Genomic DNA, 16,998 nt, shown 5'->3' with positions numbered 1-16,998 from the left:
TCTAAAAATGTACTGTAGACTCCAGGTTCTTCCTGGATATTTTATGTAATCATTAACACCAATCAGTTCCTCCTGCTTCAATGAAGCCCTAAAGCTCTGTGGCTTCCCTTTAAATCTCATCCAAACATCTACAATTACCCTCTGCCTCAATCTCTATTAATGTATGTCTTATGGAATGCACAAATGTACTGTAAGACATCACAGGGAACTCCCCTGTGTGTTCTCATTTTGTGAAATTATATTGTGTGAGATGTCCGTTTCTTACTTTGGAGTCGTGATATAATGCAATTCTCATATTACTCATTTCTGTTTAATTAGAAAGCATAGATGCTACAGAGGAACAACTTTTAGCTTTGTTTAAGGTATTGGAATTCAGAACTCCGGGTATCCCTGCTCAATAACATAGCTGAATCTCATTTAGACTTCTCTAAATTGTATCATTTATAATAAAAAGCAGTCTGACTATGGGATCACCAAAGCATTATACAGATCTTGATTATGAATGGCTTTACATGTTTGCACAAAACTCTACAGAAATTGACCTGAAGGAATACTTGGGCATCTCTGTTTCTCCCAGGTTTTCCATTTCCAAGTTAGTGTTCCTGACCATCCCTACTCCTTCCCTGCTTCCCTTCTCCCTTCAGCATGGCAAGCAGAGCGACACCTCTCAACACATGGTTCTCCACACTCTGCAGCCTCCAAAGTGCAGATTTTGCCTTTCTGCCCAGAATTCTTCCCTCCTATCACTCAGCTATCAGAGGAATTCTACTGAATACCAATATGAAGTCCACATCTTATTAAATTTTCACTTTATAAAGTATTCAATCATTTGCTAATCTCCAATCATCAAAATTGTTCCACAAACATAAATTGTTTTCAGTCACTTCCTCTAGACAACTTTCTGATTTTAAGCTACAAAATCAGTTTAAGGTGGTCCACAAAGGAGAAAGAACCATAACAAAGAGTTGGCAACAGATTTGTTGTCTAAATGAGAACACTTTTAAAACTACTTTGGGTCCATAAACCATATTAAACCAGAGTGATTATACATCACTTACTGTTTGTGTTTTAACAATACAGAACCTTTCTTGTCATACTGAATCTACAACTGATACTTGTTCCCTGACAGCGGTACCTACACATGGTATTTAGAGATGTCTATCCTGAATTCTGTATTGCTACTCTCAAGAGAATTTCACGGCCCTGAGGGTCAGCTTTCAAAGACCAATGCATCTTGTCAGACTGGGCTAAGACTAGGGTCTGAGACGAATGCTATTGATGGATTATCACTGAAACTGAACTGTGCTGAAAGTTATAAATCATCAGCTTCCTCTAGGCTTAGATGGCACTGATTACTAGATAGATCATCAAAGTCGCCAAGCTGTCCTGAGCCCTAAATGGTACATCTTTAAAAAGGCATCATCAAACAAAAATGTAAACAAGGCTAATACACATTCCAGGATAAGAAGTCTGGGCACTACTCATCTCAGCTAAATGATAAACAAATAATGAGTTACATGTAAATCAAGAGTGTTGTCAAAACATTGCCCTTTTAATCCCAGATAAATGATGAAGTTTATAGAAGGAGGGTTTTGAGGGTCATGGAGGATTGTTTAAACACACATGGAGAGTGGTTTAAGTGCTAATCCATTGCCTTTTGTGTATACTGCATTGCTATCACCAGCCTTTGCTGCAGAAAACTGCCCCATCATTTTATAAATCTGCAAATCTAGTCGAAACTCATCCTTACTAGGAACAAATTTTTCACATTAAGCTTGAAAGCTTTAAACTCTCTTTTACGTACACATACTGACACAGTCTTGAAACCCTAGGCTCAAGACATGAAGAAGTTGAAAGCACTTCATAACTTTCATGAGCGTCACCCTCTATCCGACACTCAAAGATCTAACGGTACAGAAATGCTTCCACATCAAGATGTTTCACAAGATACTTTGTAAATGGATCTGGATTCTACTGAAAGCTGTTACACATCTGCTTTGCTTTTCCAGTGAAGAACACAATATGTTGATGGTCTTGGTCCAAACCCGTTTTGCAAGCAAGAAGGAAATGCAAAATGTTTGGCTAATTGCTAAGAGGAAATCCATATGTGTTATTTGCTTTCCATGAAAGGACAGGTCCTCTTGCTGCTTAATTGATGAAATGTTGTACACAAAACTGACAGTGATTAATACCATTCCGAGATGCCATTTTAAGAGTTGTGAGTATAATGCTTTAGAATATGTTCTTTGACATTTACATTGCTATTTGCTGGGTATAAAATCTAGTTCTTGCCTTAAGCATTTATATTGGGGGAAAATGTTAAGTAATTTTAAATGGCAATATCTTCCTAGGGAACCAATCTTTGAGAAACCAGGCGCCGATTGCTTTTTGCCCCCAATTTCCTTGTTAAAAACAAACACTATGCTAATGCTAAAAATTTACCTAGAAACATTTATCTAACACCCAGAGGGTATCTTATGTAATTTCTCCTTGATGATCTCTTCCCACAGAAAGACCTGAGGCGCAGATTCCAAATAAGCGGCAAATCCAAGGTGCACACAGGAAAATGAATGAATTCTCAGCCCACTCTTCCGTCTATAGTCCTATCTCCACACATGTAGAACGTAGCTAGGAAGTCTGTACTGCATTGAGTCCCAAGACGATACACAACGTTTCTCACATGTCTTTATTTTGGGAGGAGGTAGGGTTCAACCCTAGGTTTTCCCTTGTAATTTCCAACATTCTTCAAAGAATTCACGGTTTATTACATGTGAGCTTTCCATACTTCCCAGGCCTTAGCACAAGACTGCCATCCTGAATCACTTATATGCATTCTCTTACATCTGCTTTAAACATTATTCCTGATATCACCAATGTTCTGAAACCAGACACACACACACACACACACACACACACACACACACACACACTCAGACACAAACACACACAGACATATACACACACTCAGACACAAACACACACACAGACACACATGCACACACACTCAGACACAAACACACGCATGCACACACAGGCACATGTAGTAAACCCAGATGCCCTTTGATAAGAAGGATTCCTGTGTCTTCCTTGGAGTTGAAGGCAGGCAATATACATACACGTATTTTTTAGCAGACAAGCAGATGACAGCATGGAAAAGAGAAAGCAAGATGACATCGATCCAGCTTTAGGCAGGCAAAACTGCAAGCACAATGAGTGGCAGCTGACACTGGTCTCAGTGTCATGGAGTCTGTGGTCAAGTCGCTCTATTTAAAAGGGCCAACACTTACTAAACCACAGGCAAGACTCTAAGTCCAAGAATTCTAATTTAAGAATTTTCAAGACTTAATGGTTTCCTAAGGAGCTGGAAATCAATATTTTTATGTGACATTTCTCAACTTTTTAAGTGATAATAATTAAATCAGCTAAGGAGGGAAATCTAACCATTTAGTTTTATAATAAACAATCACATCAGAGAACCAGATCTAGGCTCAAGGTTGAGAACTTGTATTCACGGTTTTGGCTGGCTTTAAAAATATGGGTTTCATTTTTCTAACTTTAGTTGGAGCACAAGATTTATTATTATTTAAACTAAAGTTTGGGGCTTGGTTTATTTCTCTCTCTCTCTCTCTCTCTCTCTCTCTCTCTCTCTCTCTCTCTCTCTCTGTGTGTGTGTGTGTGTATGTTTCTGTGTGTATGTGTATGATTGTACACACACACACACACACACACACACACACACACACACACATACCCTTGCAGGTGCATGCACACACACACATATACCATGGAGCATGGAGACCAAAAGGATAACTCCCAGAAGTCATTTCCCTCCTACCACCTTGTGGGATCCAGGGATCAATGCTAACTCATCAGGTTTATAGGTAAGTACCTTCTCTACCCACTGAGCCATTTTATGGATCTTACAGGCTCTAAACTAAGGTTTTGCTGCTATGAGGTTTCAGATAATGAAATCTATAGTTTTGTTACACAGATGTGCCTTGATGTTTCTTGCCAAACTCTACGCAAACTCAGAAGAACCTGACTCCTTTGTCACCAATCATCCACCTCGAACACTGGAGAACTGAATCATGAGATCCAGCATAAGCACATAAGCAAACTGCAAATCAATTTATCTTTATTCACTAATTGCTTCAACTATCCAGAGGTCCTTCAAGAGAGGTACTAGCTTCTAAGAAACGACAAAAGACAACTCCAATTGTGGTGATAGTAAAAAAATCAGAAAAGACACTATGATGGTCTGTTGAGCTCTTTAAGATGAGGGGGTAGAAGATTCATGTATGAACAATAAAAAGCAGTGACATGTCAGAGACTTAAGCAACTGAACAACTGCATAGGTTGAGGAAATTCTGTGCTTTCATGGGCTACCAACCAACTGAAACTTCCTGCTCTTCCTGATGTCTGGATGCATATGACTACTTAGGAACCACAAGTGTGATTTTGTTTCCTGCCGTACTCTACTGCCTACTTTACTGCCATAATGTCACTGATACCCTCAACCCCCATACACACACGCATGCACACACACACACACACACACACACACACACACACACACACACACACACACACGTACATGTGATTTCACCCTACACACATTTTGAATTCAAGGAAGGGGAGCAATCAGCTTTGAAAGAGCAAAAAGAACTCTGTGCTAGTTGCAACTTGCTTCTGAAGATGCTGACCAAGGAGAAAAGTCAAATCCTCCATTCAAGACCCTTTCCTTGCTAATGGGAGGGCCAAGTCTGCCAGCTTCTTGTGGCAGCCCCTTCGTGGTTTGTCTTTGGCAGATCACTATCAAACCAAATAGTTATAGGCCAACTTTTTTTTTTAAATGGAGACCAAGAGCTTCATGCCTGCTGGTGAAAACTTAAGCAGGCATGTGGGTAATATGAGTATGACAAGCTGGCAGCCCATGGTCTTTTTGAAGTGAAGAGCAAACAAGTAGAGGATTTTTATAATGTAGGCTTTGTCCAGTTAATGCAGCCAGAAGCTTTACCAATACAGCTGCTTCCAAAAACTAAAACACATGGGAACGAAAGCATTGCAATTTAAAGCAAACAAGAGTCACAGCCAGGACCAGCATTCCCAACAGCTGAAGAGTAGACACGCTCTGCCACTAAAAATAAAGTAGCGGCTGGATTCCGAATGCCTCCCAGACAGACCAAAGGTAAATGATGCTGGATAATTACAAACTGTCAAAAGAACAACTGAAAACTCCTCCATGATCAGCTACAACCTCTCTGGGGGTGGAATGTGGGGGACATAATGGCAAGTGGCAAAGAGATGCCGGTCATGAATGCGATGCTTAAAATAAATGAATACAAAGTACATTAAATCATTCATGTGAAATACGTAGAGCTTTTAATCCTCTACTCCTTATCCTGGGCACACACAAGCATGTGCACATGTGAACAAATTCATCAATCTATAAAGGTTGAAAGCTGTCTCCATTTTTTGTTGTTCTTCACACAACTGTGTGTCTATCTCACCCCCTTTCAAGAATGCATTGTTCTAATTCCACATCAGCACACAGCCCAGGTGAGTTCGAACCCTCAGTAACCACTACAGACTACTATCCCCTTTCATTTCCATGAAATAAAAAAAATCATTCTATTTTAACACTAGATGACAAATTGTACAAGTACATGAATCAATATCATCTTCAATGGTATCTTGTGAACATACGAAGTCTAGAATTCTAGGGGGACCCCCCTCCCCAAGCTAAGACAGTGCTCTGAGTTCTCCCTGTGATGTGGGTTAGTGTTCTTTATCACTGAATAGAAAAAGCCTCAGTTTGGGGTTCCAGGGCTTGGAAACCCTTCAGTCTACTGGATACCTAAATGATGTATGCTAAAGGGTAGGTAGATAAGGGGGGCGTGAAGAGCCATTTCAACCAGAAGTACATCCTTCAACCTGGGACGTAATTTGTGTTCCTACATCTATATGATAGATTCCCCATTACAGTAATTACTATGAATTATAGATAAGCACTCTGGGTATAATGTTCTGCTCTCCATTTCCTACAAATCAAATTACCGAGGCTTATATTGGATTGTGGACATATTTAGAAAATCCTTTTATGGTTGTTTGTTAATTTTCCTCCTGCCAAAGCCTCCAATCCCCTTCTGACCAGATGGCCCATGAGGGAGCACTTGCCACAGAAAGGGATTGGTACACAGTGCAGGACTGGAAACTCTAAAATCACCAATGAGGAAAATAATCAATGGCTAATAAAGCCATCCTGACAGGGAAATACTTAAGGTTCCCTGGATGTAAGCATGTGTCAGGTGCTTGGAAAAACAGAATGTCCACTCCGGATTTTATTCCAAAGAGACAATAAAGAAAGCTTGCTTCTACTGAGCAACACTGCTAATCTCACTCACATAATGTGACTGTTTCTGGCCCCGGGTGTTTGGTTAGGTATATAAAGGTCACCATTGTCAGCAGGGGAATGGGTGGAGTCACAGATTATATCTACACATTGCTCCTATCGTGAAGATTGAATTCTAATGTAATTCTAATGATTTCATTCACTCATCAGGCCTGATTCTGAGTATCGAGGCAGTCATAGTTCACAATGATAGGTTACGTTTATGACTGAAGTTTGGAAGTATGTAAGTAACATGGGATGCTTTCAAGGATACAAAGTTATAAAGACCAGAACTACAAAGGAAAAACCTGCAGGCTCCCACACTGTCCTGCCTATAATTACCACACTGAAGACATAATGTGTTACCATACAAATTTATATCCTTTCCCCCAGGATTATTTCATAAGGGACAGCTAGTTGTGACAGGAAATACATGTTGCTGTATTATTAATGGCTAGTAAAAGATCCTTATAATTTTTTCAAAAAAATGATAACATTTATTGAGCATTCACTGTGTGGCAGGGCCTGTTGCCTTTGGTTGTCTCAAGAATCTAATGAGGTTATTTGTAGTTATCACTCCCATATGACAGGTATGGAAATTTAGGCAAAGAGATACAATGCTACTGAGATGGTGAGTCTGGATTATTAACTTTGTTAGATTGAGAATTGCCTAGACTTGTAAAGCATGATCTTGAGCCTGGAAGGATATTTCTAGAGTGGATTAACTATGGGGAGGAACCTACCCTGAATGTGAGTGGTTCCACCCAATAGGCTGGGAACCAAGGTGAATTAACGAGAATGATGAAGAAAGCTCCTGGGTCCAGGTTTTCTCTCTGCTGTGTGTCACTAGGAGGGGAGCAGCTCATTGCCACCAACACCATAGACACTTTCTTAGATTTGCCCTTAAAAGTGACTCTAACCCAGGGAACGTCATTCTGCTAACATACTCAACCCCTTCCTATAGCAGCTTATACACCATAGAGTATAAATAAATGTTATTCTCATTTTTCTCTGAAAATCCTGTCCAGTGGCTCTCCATGGTCAAATTTGAGCCTACTTAGGGCAAAAGCTCATGGTGGGGCTACAAGGCTGTGGTCCTTGCTCCTTTTTCAGTTGGAATACATCTGCTTCAGGCTTTTTGCATGCCATATTCAACCATAAATTTTCTTCTGCAGAATATCTCTGAATCTTTATGTACTTTGAAATCCACTGACCTTGGAACACAGATCATAAACTGATCCATCCTGAATGAAGCCTGAAAGTCATTGTTTGATCCCAAATATCCGTTTTGCTTTGCTTTCATTTAAATTCCACATCATTATTTAAAATTGGGGATCTTCTATGTAAGCATTGATCTCCTTTTGAAAGATTAGATGTGTAGGAAACGAGAGACATCCCATAACAACCACTGCGCAACTAGATCCCTATATGGTCCACTCACACAGTAGCTCATCACAGCATCCGCCCAGCTCCTGACATTCAAACACTTCCTTGACTCCAACAAATGTCTGAATTTACAATCTCTAGATTATTTTTAACATTTGTTTTAATCTTACATATTTCTACATTGTATTGTAAATCTCTGAAAATTTTTGCTTTCTATGTTACTCAATGTTCACCAGATATTCCTGCCTAACTTCAGCCCCATTTTCACTAGGTCATATCACTGTATGTGTGAATGCCCAAGATAAATGTCTGTTACATAACTGAGTTTCAGTAAGTGCTCTTCAGATTTGAAAATGGCTTCCTGTATTGTGTAAGATTAAATGCTTAATCTTACCAACCTTTCTGTGTATGTAGTGTATGTGTGTATACATGTTTATGTGCATGTGTGTGGATCCACATACACATGTGTACACACACAGAAGCCAGAAGTCGATGTTAGCATCTTCCACAATAACTCTTTGCCTTAATATTTTGGCTTGTTTGAGAATTTTATATACGTACATAATGTATTTTTTAAAATCCATTCCCCTCTCCCTCCCCTCAGATTTCTCCTTTGTTCCCCAGCACTATTTCTTCCCCACTCCACGTGCTCTTTATTTAAACCCACTGAGTCTCCTTACTGCTACATCTATGTGCATGGATATAGGACAATCTATTGGAGTACAGAGTAGCCTCTTGGGGCTGCAACCCTCATGAAAACTGACTCTCCTTCCCCAGCAGCCTGATTACTAAAGGATTTCATTTCATATTTATTTATGTGTACGTGTGCCCATCTGTTTGAATGCATGCTGCATGTGCACAGGTATCCTCTGAGGCCAGAAGAGGGTGTCAGATGCCCTCGAACCAGAGTTATAGGGAGTTGTTAGCCACCCAATTTGAGTGCTGGGAACTGAACTTGGGTCCTCTGGGAGAGCAAAAAGCTCTCTAAACTGCTAGGTGAGACTTCTCTCTAGCCCTACCTCTCTTCTTTTTTGAGATGATACCTCTCACTAAACTCGAAGCTCACCAGTTCTGCTAACCTGCCTGGCCAGCGAACCCCAGGGGTCTTCTTGTCCCCCCAAGTGTTGAGTTAACAAGAACTGCCATGCCCAGCTTTTTCAATGGAAGTTTGGAATCAAAACTCAATTCTGAGGGCTTTCACAGCAAGCATTTCTATCAACTGATCCATCTCCTCGGGCCCCATTTTATTGAAGACGCTTGAGTCCTCAATATCTTAATCCAAAGGAACACATTTATAATATTTTGTTATCTAGCTTGCTAGGTAGGCATATGAGAAACTTAATAGTTTGTTGATGGACCCTTTGAGTAAAGAATAGTGACTCTAGTTATCTTAATTAGTTAGAGTTAATGATAAGGCTGAAATAGTGATATCATGGAACCTTCATGCACTTTGAAGTCCGGTGCACAGGAGAATAAGAAAAATCCAATATGGTTGCTGCAACACTAGCCTTATTGGCCCAACACTACCAGGAACAGTGTTGATTTCCTGGCTGTGACTCTGGCCTTCTGTCAGCAGTATTTCTCTCACTAGTACTAATTAGCCACCTCCCATCTTTTCCCTGACATTTCCTTCAGTTCTGCCTACTCATAAGTTCTGTTTACTTACGCCATCCGTTTATTCATCTTTCTTGCTGCCGCAAGACCTCTTCTTGTGGTTCTTTTTTAGCTTATGCTCCCTCCCAAAACCAACTAATTGACTCCCTCCCCAGATGCCCTCGCTCAAATTCCTGAGCGAGGACATCTGACCTCACTAATCACCATTTTGCCTGTTTGGGCAGTTTCTATGCCAAACCATCTCATAGGACACTGGCCAGCCCAGGGATTGGTTAAGGATAGGACCACCCTGGACCAGTCAGATGGGTCTGGAAGAAGGGGACTCACAGCCACCCAGTGTGGCTGCCACAGCCCACTTGTGGGTAAGAAGCTGCCATTATATGAAAGCTATTGGGATGTCACACACCATGAGGAACCTGCCCAATAGAATCGTTAGACTTCAATTCAAGTCATGACAGTGTCTCCATTTCTGAGGTTGGTTTCCATCTGGGAGAGAAACAAAAGCTACGGTGACGTTGCTCTAACATTCCTGTTGCTGTGAGCTTCTTAGAAGGCGACATCAGAGGACCTCTGTGGTTCTTTCATACTCTTTGATGACAATTTGCTCTAACTCACTAAAACAATCCCTCATATACATAAACCTCAATGGTTTGGGGGTTATAGCAACAAACTCTTTTATGCATTATTATTGAGGCTTAAGTTCCAGTAAATTGTACCAACCCCCAAACTTCTTTATCCAGACCATTCCCATGGCTTAAAATGTCATCTAACATGATAAGGATTCTCAGCAGTATCAACTTCACCCAACTCTCTCATCTGAATTCCCTGTCTATGTTACCCATTTCCACATAAATATTTCATAATAGTTTCATACTTCTTCAATGCCACTAAAATGTATCATGTCCCGATTAATTTCACCTGCCTTCTCCACAGTGAAATGGCTCTGCCTCAATTATCTACTTGATCACATAACGAATTTGGCTGTCACTCCTCACTTTTACCTCTGCTAGTCCTACAGCCAATTGATCACTGCCATTCCTGTTGAATATTACTTCAAAAGGACCATGTAACTTTGCCTCCATTGCTCCTGCTAGCATTAATCATTTTCAGTTCCATGGAGGCAATGCTCTTTGACACCTCTTGTCCCTTGTATGACAAAATTGTTTCTTTTGACAACATCCTTGGAACCGTCCAAATCCTAAATTCATTTTGTCCTTTTTCTACACATTCTTCAAGTCTCAGATAAGGGTCACTTCCTCAAGGAAGCTATTCTGAGGGCATAAAACCCTGCTATTTGCCTTAGTCCTCCCATTCTGTTCCATCCTACATGGTGTTTGGATTTCTCTGTTCCTCTGTATTCCCACCTAAACAGTTTGCTGTTTCTGAGACTAGGAGCACACCCACCTTTTTATAGTCTGTTTACCCAGGGCCAGCACAGGACCTGACTTACAGCAAATCATCAGTGAACACGTGTAAGCCAGAGTGGTAGCAAACACCTGTTATCTAAACACCAGAGATGCTGAAGCAGGAGAATCACAATTTCAAAGTAAGTATGAGCTACATATCAGAATATGTCAAAGAAGACAAAACAGAAAGAACAAAGATTTGTTACAGCTAAGGTCTTACTCAGCAAGACCTCTAAGCCTGTTCTATACTTTTCCTCAAAATCCACCCAAAGGAGAAGGTTATGATTCTGATAAAATTTCAAAGACAATTGGAAACAGCCAAAGATAGGCATAATCCTAAAAATGAAACTGAATAATATACAAAAATATGCAAAATTAAAGCTAAGATTCAAGTCACACTGAGACCTATAAATCAATTTGTACAAGTAGATTAAAATTTCTTTTTTTTTTTTTTTTCGAGACAGGGTTTCTCTGTGTAGCTTTGCGCCTCTCCTGGAACTCACTTGGTAGCCCAGGCTGGCCTCGAACTCACAGAGATCCACCTGGCTCTGCCTCCTGAGTGCTGGGATTAAAGGCGTGCGCCACCACCGCCCGGCTAAAATTTCTTATTTAAGTATGTTTCCTAACCTATATTTCTGAAGACAGTAGCATGGCATGCCCCTGAGAGTTACAGAATACCTTTTTCCCCCATATTGTACACTAATTCATACTTTGAAACTCAAATATTCCAATAAGGAATAACAAATAACCAAGCGTTTGAAGGAAAGTTACAAATTATAGTCATATGTAACAGTCCAAGCAAATGGCAGCCAAATTTCCCTATATAAATTACAGAATTCTCTTATGATTTCACAAGAGGTAATAAAAAGAAAATCAGCAAAAAGAAAGTTCATTTCTTCACCCAACTAATATAGTACATTGGAAAAGGACTCATGTTTAAATGGTTACAGATGAGTGAGTTTTTCTATAAATGCAATTTTAACAAAGCATAATGCCACTGAGATATTAAAACTAAATTTAAAACTTTGTGAATTAGGTTAACACCCTCAGTGTAAAACGATGCTAGTATCACATACTTTAAATAATGATACTCAGCTAGCAACAATAAAACCTTTTAAAAGAAGACAGTGGGAAAAACGAAGCTAGTCAACAGGATCTTCAGGGGAAAAAACCATTTCAATGTATTACATCTGTAAACCAATAATGAAGAATGTTCTATGGGGGTGATGATTTTGTTGTCATAGTTATCACTGTTAATTACTAGTGATTCCAAAGCTATGGCTTTGAGGATAAGGCACAAAGTGACAAACTCAAGTTTGGGGTCAGACTTTTGCATTTTACTGCCGAGAACAAATCTAATCTTCCAAGATAAAATTGTGCTTGTTTTTAAAGTGACAGTCATTTTTAATCCTCGCCATCTTTCTGACACTTTCACGGAGAAGTCAGAGTTAAACGCTGCTAGGGACCAACTTAAAGAGAAAACATGAAGAGAACCTAAGTCTGCAGCCTGAGGTTTCTGTGAAGGACAGGTGGGCAAATAAAATGGAGCATTGCCTTGGGCCACCAAAGGGTAATTATTTGTGAGTCGATAAAGTGAGGCTTTCTCTTGCCTCTACCCTCCTGAGGTCAGGCACCTGGCCCTGACACAGCACAGGTCCCCCCAGACACTGCCACTTCCCATTCCCCATCAAAATAAACTCCGAAGTGGCTCCTGCTTACAGGATCTTCACACAGGATAACGTGTGTTTGTCATTTGCATATAGTTTTGCACTGATCTCAAGTTCAAAAACATAAAGCGCATTTTGCTGCAGTCTGATGTAGAAGTTCTAAACGTTCACATAATAAAAATAAACTTGTTCTGGCAAGGCCATTTGGGGTTATTACTTGGCATCTTTGGGCTGTATTCAGGAATAAGCTGGGCCATTCTTACGACACTATCTCTGTCTGCATTGTTATTATGCTTATAACTGCTTTCGGGACCCATGCTGGTCTTTTTCATTTCATTTTTTTAAAGGTCCATCTAAGACCTCTTCTGTACTTTATTTTTTCTTAAATCAAGGAAAGCAAAATTCCAAAAGTAACATTTTCACAAGACTAGACAATAATATGAAAAACTCTCAGTGTAAGTCCTTGTGAAATGTACTGTGATCAGTGGAGTTAGACCTCTTCCGAGTCTCCCAGTGGCTGTCAAAACAGATGTGTGCTATCTGTGTCTGTCAGGTACCTCTTTAAAGTCTTACATGGTTGGCTTGTCCTTGCTCCGCTCAGAGTCATTTAAAAAATACTTTGAGAGCTAGCCATGAGAATTACAAATCATTTTTCAAAGGTATGTACAGCGCTGCAAATTACAATGAGTTTACAGGCGCAGTCTTATTCTGTGTAACCTAGAGATGAAAGAGTTATCAAGGACACCGATGCTCATTGCTGCATCGATGAAAACCTCATGAATTCTAAAATTGTGGCAATAATCTCTTTCATGGAAATAGATCTATGAGGTTTTCAAGCAGAAGCCACCTGATTTCCGCCTGGATGAAGAGGCCTTTAAAATTCTATAAGGCTCCCACAGCTACAGGGGCAGAGAGTGGAGGCAAAGATCCTCACCCCTCTGAGGAAATAGGACAGTCACGCTCCTGTAATTTAGCTCGCTGAAAACTCAGAGTCACCTAGCAGAATGCTATGCTTTTCTCTCATTTAAAGTTGAGGATGCTTAAACGGAAAAAAAAAAAAAAAAAAAAAAAACACGGGCGCGGGTAAGAGGCGCACTGAGGTGCTCAGCGATATTGCAGGATACTTATTGGAAAGGAATTGAGAGTCTTTGCCTCTGATGCTTTGAACACAGAGAGAGAGACAGAGACAGAGAGACAGGGAGAATCCCAAGCATCCAACACTAGTTAGACTTCTCCTAACTCTTCAAACTGGAATCTGATGTGCTCACACTTCCTTATCTTTGCCCCCTCCTCATCCAAACTGTTCCACTCTGCCTTCTGTTGCTGTGATAAAACACCACCACCAAAATTAACTTGGGGAGGAAGAGGTTTATTTCATCTCTACCTCTAGATCCCAGTGCATTGTTGAGGGCAAACAAGGCAGGAACACCAGCAGGATCCTGGAGGCAGTAACTCCAGCTTGTGTCAAGTTGGGGAGGGAAAAAAGACAGGAAAGTCCTCCGTTTCAATGGGCCTCATTCCATTCGCCTTCCCATGCATTATTGTTTTTTTTTTCTTTTCCCCTTTCATATATATTAACTTGACATATTTTTCTGCCTCCTACCTTTGAATATTTTGTCTCTTGTCTTTGAGGGCTCCATAATACTCCATCTGGCCAATGCCAAGTCTGCAGCTTCCTCCATTCTCATAATAGTCATTTTTAATAAACCTTGTTATAAAAAACTTGTAAATAAAGTAAATATCACAAACCAAGCTTAACCATACCCAAAGCCTATACATCTAAGCATCTACACAGTCAGAACAGCCATTATGATAGCTGTGGAGCTTCACACTGGATTTTACACATTCACTATTGAATGTATTTTTCACACCGTCTACCACCAAAATTAAAAGATCTATAACAGAATTACAAGTAAAAAGAATAATAGGCTTTATGGCTTTTTAAATAGCTCATATCCATACCTACGTTCAGTCCTTCCTAGTCCCCTAATATTTCGCCTCCTTTGTTCTCTTTTGTTCATGTTATGCTGAACCCACATTTACATTTGTTCACATATGTACATTTGTTATTGGATAGACTTTGCATATGCGGGAGAACATGCAGTTTTTTTCTTTCTGAGATTGTGGGATCTCACTTATTATTCCAGATTCTCCGAATCATATCTTCCTATCACATATGAACAATTCTAAGCCCATCCATTTACCTTCAAATTTTGCAGTTTCATTTTCTATCAGCTGAATTCTATTTTCCAAAGATTCCAAGTTTCCATTATCCACTCATCTGTGGATGGACCATTAGGCTGATTCCAATTCCTTTAGTCTGTGAATAAGGCAGCAATAAACACGGAAGCACACACATCTCTGGGATATGGAGTTCTCTGGGTTTCTCCCAGAAGTTAAATAGCTGGGTCATGTGGTATTTCTATCTTTTAATTTTTTGGGAAGTCTCCAAACTGATTACCACAATGTCTGCATTAATTTGTTCTCCTATCAACAATAAACACGGGTTCCTTTCTCTTTACATTCTCTCCAACACCTTTCGTCAGACTTGTTAGTGAAAGCCAGTCTGACTGGAGTGAGGTAGTATCTCAAAGTACTTTTAATCTACATTTCCCTGATGACTAAGGATGTTGAACACTTTAAAAATTGAGATTATAATATAATGACATTATTTCCACTTTCCTTTCATCCGTTCAACCCCTCCGGTATTCCTCTTCTTTCCAATTCATAGCCTCTTTTTCTTTATACTGTTACATATTTGTGTGTGTGCATATATATGTATGTGTATATTTTAATACACACAAACATATATACACACACAAATACATACATACAACCTACTCAGTCTTACAGTGCTACTTATATGTAGTTTCAGGGCTGATCAACTGATGGTCTTGGATAAACCATTGGTGTGCTCTTCACTGGTTCTCCCGCTCACAGCATTCCTTAGTTAAATGTAGTTCTTTGTCTAGGGTTGAGGCCTCATGAAATTTCTTCCATTGTAGGGGTCCTCTTTTCCTCTCCCTGTTGGCCATCAGTCTGAGAGAGGAAAGAGGAGAAGGGGCGACAGAAAGCTTTGTACATGACCCATGAGCACAGACAGAGACAGGCCTCCGGGAGGCAGACTTCGGTGAATCAGCTCAACTTTATTCCAGAGTATAAGGAATATATAGGATTAGAGAGACTGGGAACAAACCCTAATTTGCACTAAGTGGCATGCTTCTATCACAAGGCTTCGTATGTGGCAGTAAGATCCTATCAAAATGGTGAGAGCATTTGCCTAACTACCATGTGGGTCATCAGGGGAAGAGTGTTTGCAGGAGTCTAACTGTATCAAGGGTCACCCTTGAGATAAGTCAGACATCCTGGGCCTAGAGATATCCTCCAGAAAAGTCTGGGTAGAGAGCAGGAAGCTTTTGCTGGAGGGAGGGAGTCCTCCATGTTGCTGAGCTTAGAGAGAACTACCCGGCTATGGTAGACTGCAACCTCTGATCAGCAGGGCCTTCCGACACCCCAGTATTGGCCATTTGTGTTTGCCCATTTATTGATTTACAGCTTTATTTCTTTGGTGTTTAACTCTGCAAGATTTTTTTTTTTTTTTTTTTGTAAATTCTGGATAGTAAACTCTTGTCTAAAATGTAGCTGGTAAATATTTCTCTCCCATTCTGTGGGGTATCTCTATGCTTTGCTAAAAACATCTAAAGATTAAATTATTGTGCCTTGCACTTCTCTTTCTCATGCTTAAGGTGATCTGTAAATGAATAGTAATTTCTGAAGATATGCAAATTCCAGGCTGATGAGATGAGTTGATGGGTAAAAGTGCCTGCAACAAAACCTGATGATCTGAATTTGATCACCAGAATCCACGTGATGGAAAGAGAGAACCAATTCCTACCGGTTGTCTTTCGACTGCCACATGTGAGCGCACACACACAGAACCATGGACACAAAATAAATAAATAAATTTATTGCATTTTTCAAGTCGTTCATTAACGTAAAAGAAATAGTGTTTATTTAAAAAAAAATCAGAGATGAGAAAGACAGTGGCCCATGTGTGACAATGAAGGACTACTCTGTGAATGAAAAAGAGACATAAACTATGTGGGGTAAAAGAACACATAAGAGACATATTGTAAAAAAATCTTTGTAAGCCAATGGCCTGGTATTTAGGTGTCTTCAAGCTAACAATGGAAAAGCATTGAAAATTTAAGAAATGGCATAACATGATTATTCTTGTTTGGTTTCTGTTGCGTTGATAAAACACTAACCAAAAGCAACATGGGGAAGGAAGAGATAATTTAGCTCCCAGGTTATAGTCCATCATGAGTGTGGGAGCCCATTTTCGGGTTCCTCGTGGCTTTACCCAGCAGGTCCGCATAGAGAGGATGATTAGGGCCACGGGCCTGAGTGCAGGTGTCTGAGATGGTCTGCACTTGGCTGTGCTGGGGGAGGAGGTCTTTTGCTCCACCCCTTGGCGTCTCTATAAAAACCCTAGGGCAGAGACAGTCAGGGCTGGTTGGAATAGATTCCAGGC

The sequence above is a fragment of the Peromyscus californicus genome, unplaced genomic scaffold (genome assembly GCF_007827085.1).
Source record: "Peromyscus californicus insignis strain IS unplaced genomic scaffold, ASM782708v3 Scaffold_21__1_contigs__length_65335640, whole genome shotgun sequence".
In the NCBI taxonomy this organism is placed as follows: Eukaryota; Metazoa; Chordata; class Mammalia; order Rodentia; family Cricetidae; genus Peromyscus; species Peromyscus californicus.
Note: the sequence above shows the minus strand (reverse complement) of the source record.